Source organism: Coregonus clupeaformis, chromosome 33 (assembly GCF_020615455.1).
Source record: "Coregonus clupeaformis isolate EN_2021a chromosome 33, ASM2061545v1, whole genome shotgun sequence".
NCBI lineage: Eukaryota > Metazoa > Chordata > Actinopteri > Salmoniformes > Salmonidae > Coregonus > Coregonus clupeaformis.
In genome coordinates this window covers 9,537,515-9,548,281 of record NC_059224.1, presented here as the reverse complement: position 1 = coordinate 9,548,281, position 10,767 = coordinate 9,537,515, and positions in this window count along the sequence as shown.

Sequence of the window (10,767 nt, the reverse complement as noted above, 5' to 3'; positions counted from 1 at the left end):
CTAACACTGACCCAGGGAGAGTAGATGTTCTCCTGTTATACAGAGCTAACACTGACCCAGGGAGAGATGTTATCCTGTTATACAGAGCTAACACTGACCCAGGGAGAGTAGGTGTTCTCCTGTTACACAGAGCTAACACTGACCCAGGGACAGGAGATGTTCTCCTGTTATACAGAGCTAACACTGACCCACGGAGAGTAGATGTTCTCCTGTTATACAGAGCTAACACTGACCCAGGGAGAGTAGATGTTCTCCTGTTATACAGAGCTAACACTGACCCAGGGACAGGAGATGTTCTCCTGTTATACAGAGCTAACACTGACCCAGGGAGAGGAGATGTTCTCCTGTTACACATGGAGTGTTGACCCTGTGAGGCTAGTCCACCAGTGTCTACTATCTGTCTATCTATCCCAAACCTGTTACTGGAACCAGATCAAAAACTGAAGAACCTCCACTGAAAAAAATCATGAAGCTCGAAACTCCCATTGAATAAAGGTATTTCTCATAAGGCGTTTATAGGTAATATTCGTCAAGAATCAATGGGTATATACAGTACCAGTCAAAATGTTGGACACACCTACTCATTCAAGTGTTTTTATCTATTTGTAGTATTTTCTACATTGTAGAATAATAGTGAAGACATCAAAACCATGAAATAACACATATGGAATCATGTAGTAACCAAAAACGTTTTAAACAAATCAAAATATATGTAATATGTTTTATTCTTCAAAGTAGCCACCCTGTGCCTTGATGACAGCTTTGCACTCTCTTGGCATTCTCTCAACCAGCTTCACCTGGAATGCTTTTCCAACAGTCTTGAAGGAGTTCCCACATATGCTGAGCACTTGTTGGCTGCTTTTTCTTCACTCTGCGGTCCAACTCATCCCAAACCATCTCAATTGGGTTGAGGTCGGGTGATTGTGGAGGCCAGGTCATCAGATGCAGCACTCCATCATTATCCTTCTTGGTCAAATAGCCCTTACACAGCCTGGAGGTGTGTTGGGTCATTGTCCTGTTGAAAAACAAATGATAGTCCTACTAAGCGCGAACTTGATGGGATGGCATGTCACTGCAGAATCCTGTGGTAGCCATGTTGGTTAAGTGTGCCTTGAATTCTAAATAAATCCCGACAGTGTCACCAGTAAAGCACCCCACACCATCACACCTCCTCCTCCATGCTTCACGGTGGGAACCACACATGCGGAGATCATCCGTTCACCTACTCTGCATCTCACAAAGACACGATGGTTGGAACCAAAAATCTCAAATTTGGATTAATCAGACCAAAGGACAGATTTCCATCGGTCTAATGTCCATTGCTTATGTTTCTTGCCCCCCCTACCTTGTCACAACACAAATGATTGGCTCAATCCCATTAAGAAGGAAATAAATTCCACAAATTAACTTTTAAGAAGGCACACCTGTTAATTGAAATGCATTCCAGGTGACTACCTCATGAAGCTGGCTGAGAGAATACCAAGAGTGTGCAAGGCTGTCATCAAGGCAAAGAGTGGCTACTTGAAGAATCTCAAATATAAAATATATTTTGATTTGTTTAACACTTTTTTGGTTACTACATGATTCCATGTGTTATTTCATAGTTTTGATGTCTTCACTATTATTCTACAATGTAGAAAATACTACAAATAGATAAAAAAAAACCTTGAATGAGTAGGTGGTACTGTATATCATTCATTTACATTATAAAAATGGCTGTAAATATTACAGAAAGAGCATTTGACCTACCCCTTCACAGTCTAATTTGAATCCCCCTTATATAAACAACCATATCTCTAGAGTTGTACAAGTACTTGTATGGTAGGACAGTTTTACTGTAGATATACAACAGTAGCTGGCTGTGATTAATAAACAAAATAGGAGAATAGGGTTTACAAAGACACTTTTCTGACACTGTGACAATCTAGACAGACAGACTATACAGAGAGACTTTAGGATTCAAATAAGACTGAAACTCCACATGCTGTATAAAAACAAAAAAAAATATATATATATATATATATATATATATATATATATATATTTCCCTCATAATTAAGGAAATATAGCAGAACAATACAACACATACACAAACATATTTATCCCCTATACAAAAATGTTGGACTATGAACAAGAAACAACATTTTACTCACATTACTTTCTCAAGAAAACGCTTATGAAGTTTTGAGGTTATTCAACACCTCAGGACAAACATACCACTAATTACTCAATCAATTAACTGAGAGTCCATTAACATTTTTGACACTACATATTTAAGTGCTCATTACTGATGCATTACATTAGCATGACTGGCGTATACACTGTGATTTTTTCCCTCTGACGCATCCACCACCGTTTTTCTCTGCAGATGTTCATGGCTTAAAAAACGATATCAACAACCCCACCATTCTCCTGCTGTCATGATGGAAATCTCCATAATGAGATATAATCAGCTTGAAGGTTTTGGCCGAGTACGCCACATATTTCTCCGTTACAGACTGGCATTAACTCTCTCCATCTGCTAATACTCGTAGAGTCCAGTGAGCAGCTCGGCTTCCCTCCAGTCTCCAGTACAGATGTAGAATCTTAATTTGATCACACTATTGCAGAATAACTTTCAGGATATTTCAAACTTATAGTGTATTTGACATTTAAAAAGGCTTTTAGAAGTGTTCAATTACCACTTTCAGACTTGATTTTCCCTTACAAACAATGTATCAACCCCTACAAAAATTTTCATTAATTATAATCCACATGATAATTCACATTTCCTGTTGCTGCAGGATTATTTTCCTGCTGTAGCAAACTGGCTCATATTAAGATCCTACATCTATATACTACTATAGCCGAGAAGGGTGAGTTATGTGGCTGTTGATGAGTTGTGCTGAGTTGGAGCTCTGGAGCTAGGGGCCTTGGCAGAGGCCTTGGGCCCTGTTCCGTTGGAAGTCTATCCGAGTGCACAGTCATTGGAAATCCCTCATTTTCACTTCACTGTGTAAACGCCGGAGTGGCCTCCATCTCAATAAGCCTGCAGCAGAAAGGATCACCTCCATTGGAGGAAATTGGCTGCGGTAAAGAGGGAGAGGTTGAGGGTGAAGTTATGTGTTGTTATTTATTGACTCTGGCTGGCTCGGTAAACAACGCTAGGGAAGAATCAAGTCAGGCTTTTTTCCCATAAGTACCACGAGTATTAAGGAGGTGACAAGTAGCCTTCATCAAATCTCCTACCACAGATAGATCCCTGTTAAAATGTAAATGTTCATTAAGCAGGTCCTATGCTATGGCATTATTCTATAGGCCTACTGTGTATCCTGTCTGAAGCAATGCTTCATTATGAAAATATTTGTAAAAAAGGATCGCCATATTTGCATAATATTGCACAATATTTCCATACGCAAATAAAGTACATGGTGATGCATTAATAATAATGAATGTTTCGACAATGCATACAAATGACAGCTATATCAAACACAACTACTGTTGTGAGTTAGAATAGTAGAATACACAAGGTGCAATTTCAAAATGTGGTTGTGCATCAGAAGTTTCTCTCTTGTTATGTCAGTCACTGACAGTCACTCAATTAGCCCATGTCAGCAAAAACATATATTGTAAGTTAATCTTGCAGCCAGCTATCTAAATTTGTAGTAATCATCAACGACCAGGGGGGCCCCATTGATTATTTTAGTCACTCTCACTCAGATATCATATTCAAAACTGCAAATATTTCTCTCCAACCTATCGCAAAATTAGTAGAATTGCATGAAATATGTTATAAAATTACAAAATCTTCTCTCCGCCCCAGGGCAAAATGTGTAGATTTGCAGCAAACTTGCTTTAAAACTGCGAAATTATCTCTACTCCCCATGGCAAAATGTGTAGAATTGTAGAAAATTTACTGTAAAACTTGACATTTTGCTTAAGACCCCAAAAGGCTAGGGCCGGCTCTGACTGCATGTGTGGGTAAGGATGTGGGTACGCAGACCCGCAAGCCACTGCGGCCCCCCATGATGAGTTCAGATTTTCTGCAGCCCCCACCCCCATCAAAGTTGTCCATCCCTGATCTAAAACAACGCTTTTACTAATCAAATGGCTTCATAGTTTTTACCACTTTTTTTCAATCTTGAAAACAAGTCAACTGTTATTTGCATTCAGAATGTAACATGTCATATATGGGACAATAATAGCATCAGATGAAACCAGATGGAAACACTGTTGATCTCAGTTTAATAAAAAACACTAGAGCGGAGAGTTTTTTAACATTTCACACTAAATCCCTTTCAACTGATGCAGTATAACACCGCCATTGCTTTGGCCACTCATTATTAATGAGTCATTAATTAAACAAATCAAATCGAATTAAAGATGCACTATGCAGAAACCACTAATAAGTCTAATAGTTCGCCTAATTTTAATTTATGTAACAAAACAAGCATAGTGTAGAGAATCAGTTGAGGGAGGTGACGGGTGAGGGAGGGAGGGTAGGGGTAGATGTTTGGCTACATGGAGTAGGAAAAAACCCTGCTGTGTGTGTGCGTGTGCGTGTGTGTGTACCTGTCTGACACTACCCATTAGGCACACACTGGTTGAATCAACGTTGTTTCCACATCATCTCAATGAAATTACGTGAAACCAACGTGGAATAGACGTTGAATTGACGTCTGTGCCCAGTGGGTAGCCTGTTTGTAATTAAATGCAGTCAGAGGACTGTTGTTTTTGGTGGTGGGCCGGCCCGGGTAGGTCGGAGTGCGTTGAGAGTTTACCATGCGGAACTCTGCATGCTCAGTGGCAGTACTGTTTGCTCTGCCTCACCCTGTCTTGTACCCCCCTGTAGGAGCCAAGAAAACCCCAGCAAGAGACAAGAGACAAGAGACAAGAGACAAGAGACAAACTCCTCTTCCCTATCACCATTTTGATCTCTCTCTCTCTCTCTCTCTCTCTCTCTCTCTCTCTCTCTCTCTCTCTCTCTCTCTCTCTCTCTCTCTCTCTCTCTCACTCTTTCTCTCTCTCTTTCTCTCTCTCTCTCTCTCTCTCTCTCTTTCTCTCTCTATATATATAATAATGACTTTCTGCCTGTGTTACTGAAGTGCCATGATGAATGCTGTGGAGGTGGAAGGGCCTTCCTGGTGTCAGCACTCCTCTCTCTGACACATGTGTGTGTGTGTGTGTTTCTGTGTGTACAGACAGCATGAAGGGCTCCATTGATAAGAACAAGTTCTTCTTGTTAACCTATCAGTTGAACTGGACCGAAGCCAGCGTTCAAGTCCTAAGGCGGGTTATTCTAACACAACCCCCGTGCGACATGACAGTTACAGTTCCCACACAGTCCAGACATGCACAGATAGCGAGAGAGGAACGCACATGTGCTAACGCTCTCCTTCCAAGAGATACATTTAAGAGGACATTGAGCAATGTTTGATCCTACATTTCTCTGGCAAACTGTCTCCTCTACAGAATATCTGTAAAACACTTCCATGTGCAGTTCTGGAGCATTCTTCATTGTGACTACCTATTCCAGGCATTCCAATACTTTTCACCTCAGACACTGAACACCCAGGGGAAACGGATACTCATGAGAAATACCTGCTCGCTCTAGTTGCCACAACAGTTTTAAGTAACACAAGGGGGATTTTTGCCATGCCTCACACGTGTTGGCTATTGTTTTTCTTTTCTTAGGGAAACAGAGCCAAGGTTGTTTTATTAGTCATAATCACTGACTGTCTGTTTATTCTGGGGACTTCAGATGCTTTAACAACAGTTGCTGGGCAGGACACACCTCAATGTCAAATAAAAGTGTCAGAACGAAGGTTGTGGAAAGAACAAAGATGTTCACTGTGTGGGAATACCACTTTAGCGTTTGCAGGCGAAATCCTGCCAGCCTGCAGTTTAAAGTAGTTTGCTTTCACTCTTTTTTTCTGTTTGTTTTACTCACGCCTGCTGTTAATGTGAATGTGGGACAGCAAACTGCGGCATGCACAGCGAAATGACACACACTGCGTTGACACCGCAGCCATCCCGCCAAAGCCACCTCAAACAACACCATGGCCGTGTCCCAAATCTGGCATGCCTGTGTACAAATAGTACTGCATACTGGGTACTAATAGTACTGCATACTGTGTACTAATCATACTGCATATTGTGTACTAATAGTACTGCATACTGTGTACTAATAGTACAGCTTACTGTGTACTAATAGTACTGCATACTATTTAGAACATACTGTTTAGCACAAATGTATGCAGTGTGCAACAAATACCAACATACTAATCATCCATACTGAGAAGGCGTCATTGAATGTGCAATCCCCGTCATTCGTACATTTTTGTAGAGCACCTTTTCTGATTGTCAGCTGCTGTCGAACACATGTGGGTGTGAAAATACAATTATCTTCCTCAATAGTGTGCAGCGAATTCTACTACTAGATGAAAAGCCGAAATGAGCGTGACATCCTGGCATTTAAAGTATACTAAATTTTCAAAATGTCACATACTATAAAACTTTATTTATTCTGCATACTCAAAAAGCCCATTAATCACAATATGTAGCTTGGAATGACAAATGTGTGTGTCCACACACAGCAAAGAGGACATGGCGTTCAGTATATTTACTACACAAATCAAGATTACGTTGAATCAGACCCAGGCTTGCTTGTCATGTATGGAGAAACATCACACAGAACACATGGGCGGCATGTCACATCAATCCAACAAAATCACATTCTGTTCTCCTGTTTTTCTCAAATAGATCACACCATGTGTACACGGTACTAGCAGGAAATACACCACGCAGAACAAGGATGAGGTTTAGCCTGCTGCAACTAAATATAACACAACATAGTCTCTGTACAAGAGCGAAGAATTGGTGCATGAATTCCTTAGCATTGAATTCCTTAATATAGGATTCAATAGGGAAATTCAAGGCACAGAATTGAAACAGAATTTTGAAAGTAACATCAAAGTGCAGTTGAAATCATAAACATTTCCTTGACAAATAACCCCGAAAAATTGCAATATTTAAACATGTATTTAGACTAGTCTATTGTTTTAAATGTTTTAGTTCTCAAAGAAAATGTTACGTGACAAAGCTAAAGAGGAACATCCCCACTGGCAAAACCACTTAAAGGCCCAGTGCAGTCAAAAACGTGATTTTCCTGTGTTTTTATATACATTTCCACACTATGAGATTGGAATAATACTAATAATAATAATAATGTGGAATTGTGAAAAGCTGATTGAAAAGACCGCCTGATATTTTAGCCTGTTTTGGTGGGATGGAGTTTTGGCCTGCCTGGTGACATCACCAGGTGGTAAATTACTTAATAAACCAATAAGAAAGAGTTCCAAACATCTCTGCCAATAACATGATAATTTTCAGTTTCCCCTCCCTACTCAGACCATTCCCAGACAGACAGAAATTGCTCTTTGCTAAGAAGCTATTGTTGTTGTTTTTTTTTTACCATTTTAATTGAAAACAATCAAAGTAGGGTACCTAATTGTTACCCAGAAATGATTTGATATTGGACATATTAACATTCATATCAAACCGATTACATCTACTACATGAATTTCTAACCATACAATCAGGGCCTTTGCCAAGTCAATGAATACTGTTGATCAGCCAGATGATAAGGGGAACCAACAGTGCACTGGAGCTTTTTAGTTATGAGACCTTTGATATCAGACCTCAGTTATAGGAATAATATCCTATCGCAGATCTCTGCAATCTAATCTAGGAGCAACAAATCAAACCCATGACTGGAGGATAAAAGTGAGGGTTTGAGCTCCAAGGAGTTGACAGTTCGTATCATTGATGAGATTACACTGAGTATCTGCGAGGAAAATGTGTACGTTATTACAGCATAGTTGCTTTGTGTTTACACAACAACACAACTGTATCAACATAATAAAAGCATTGTTGTTGCTGCCACTGCATTGCAATGTTCCAGAATGTTCCAGAACATTCCAGAATGTTCCAGATGTTGCAGTCTTCAATCCTCTTTTATAGCACTTTCATGTCATTATTTCACTTCCTTGAACTCCATGAGAACCTTAGCTCCATTAACCCTTAATGATGACCAGCCGTTCTCCACTTCCTCAGTAAAGTGTTATTTTGGGCAGTGGCCCTTTTAAATAACTAATGATAACTAAAACTATGATCTCTCCCTTCATCTTAATGCGTGGTGGCAATGGGACACCATGCATTCTCTGGAACAATGTCATAAATCTAGAGTTCTGCGTTATGAACGGAGAGAGAGAGTGGGCCGGAGGAACTGAGGAATGAAAAATGAAAAATGAAAACTGAAAACTGAAAAGGGGAAAGTCATGAATTATATAGTGGGACTCCAGCCACTGACCTTGGCTACTTTACAGTTTTTCATTTATTTTATTATTTTCTATTTTTGGAGTGCCGAGTGCTGAGAGTCACACAAAGCGAAGCACCGCTGACTGACTCCCGGAATAATAGAGCGATGTGATTCTGGCCCTCTCCCTGCGAAGCTGAGAGGAGAGATATTAGCCATATGTGATTAATTTACAGCTTTATGCTTCAATTAATCTGCGTAGGGTGGCAGGTGCCAGGGATGGGCCTTGTGCCACCTGAGAGAGAGGGATGAGAGAGAGAGTGAGAGATGAGAGCGAGAGTGAGAGATGAGCGAGAGGGAGGGGGACGAAAAGTGATCCTTTTAATCAATAGATCTTACATCATCACTCACACCAACCACATTCCCTTTTTCTCTCTCTACTCCTCTTCGGTTCTCTCTCTCACTTTCTCTCTGTATGTCTGTCTGATTTTCACTCTCTCTCTCTCGCTCTCTCTCTGTATGTCTGTCTGATTTTCACTCTCTCTCTCGCTCTCTCTCTCTTTCCTTCTGCCCTCTACCTCTCCCTCGTTCCCTCTGGAAATAATATGCTAACTAATAAAACAGAAACTTGGTAGAGAGCAGGACATGTTCTAGAGGCGCTGTGTGATTCACCAGCCTCCCAACAGTACTCTGGGCAGTGTGGTGCTTCCAGTGTTCTGATGTTAGAGATACATAGAACACACCTCCCAACAGTACTCTGGGCAGTGTGGTGCTTCCAGTGTTCTGACGTTAGAGATACATAGGAGACACCCTGAGGATGTTTGCAAGACTATTTTTAAACGGGGAGACTCGCTGTGGCAGTAAGTGAAAGCTTGGGGGAACAAAACGGTAAATGTGAAAACCACAGTGACCAGATGGAAGCACAGATTGGTATGTGAGGGCTATTGCCTTAGTGAAGGCCATATGGGGTAAAAATAAAAAATGGGGGAGTTGGTAGAAGACGGTAAAGGTCTCGTAAACAAAGGATCATACATTACATTTAATTAACTCATATAGGAAAGAACAGTCATTACATAAGTACTAGAGAGGTAAACATACTTTACTTTACTGTGGATGAAGTTTGGGCTGTATCAAAATCTTACGTAATGAGATTTTTTTAAGTATTCTCATTCCCCCCAAAAAGATGTAATCGGGTAATTAACCAAAATCCTTTGTTCTTGGAGGGGAGATTTAGACTGAGAAGAACACTAACCTCCAAAAGTTGCCCCAGATCCTGAGAAATGTCCATCATCTTCTTAATTAGTCTTAGAACAGTTATAACCCTACACAAGCAAATTAATGCATTAAAATCAGGCTCGCTAATCCAGTATTACTGTGTAATGCGGAGTGGAAAACCCAAGACGCAGAAGACTAGCACTATAATTAGGAGGCACACACACACACACACTCTGTGCTACAGGCATCCTCTGGGGATACTTTGAGAGATAAGCAAGCAGTGAATTTGGCCATACAAATTAAATCACTTGTTTAATTGATGTCACAGCTTTGTTCTGGTCTAGATTGCTAAATACTGGAGCCTACGCAGCATACTCGTATCTTCCCAAAGTGTGCAACATCCTTGGAGTTAAGTAGTTGTTGAATAAATAATTAAATCCCTAATAACACTTTGTAATTAACATGAATTAATATATCATCATTAATAATAATAATCTGAGGTCATTATGACTGTAAATTTGTCTGGGCCTTTCTCCACCCTCCCGTAATTAGGAGTCAATGCAATAATTAATCGACTCATCAACAGAATGGAAACAGTGAAATGTAGATATGGAGAGTTTTATGAATATGGAGGTAAATTCTGTGTTGGGAATTATTGCATTATTGTTTGGAAAAGTGAAGGCAATTCAAAAAGAAACACTATTTGTCAAAGAGACATAATATGTCCTACATCTTTCCTGGCCAAGAGAAACTTAAGGCCCAGAGGTTTGTTGGGTCCAGAGTTTTGTTGGGTCCAGAGTTTTGTTGGGTCCAGAGTTTTGTTGGGTCCAGAGTTTTGTTGGGTCCAGAGTTTTGTTGGGTCCAGGGGTTTGTTGGGTCCAGAGTTTTGTTGGGTCCAGACTAGAATTGTGTTGGGTCCAGAGTTTTGTTCGGTCAGGAGTTGGTTGGGTCCAGAGTTTGACCTGGTCAGGTCACAAAGACAGGGACAACTCATTCAGCAGATCTTCCAGGCAGTAGTAGCCAGCCATGTGTCCATAATGCAGACATACCAAGTGAGGTTTAGTCTGGACAGCACCAGGCAGGCAGGCAGATTTAGTCTGGACAGCACCAGGCAGGCAGGCAGATTCAGAGAGAGAGAGATAGAGCTATAGCCTGGGAGGTAGATGCTAGCTCACCTCCACATCCAGGCTGTGAACAACCAGAATAAGACTTCCTCCGCTCAGCTCAGGAGGGGAACTTCACACCAGATGTGACTT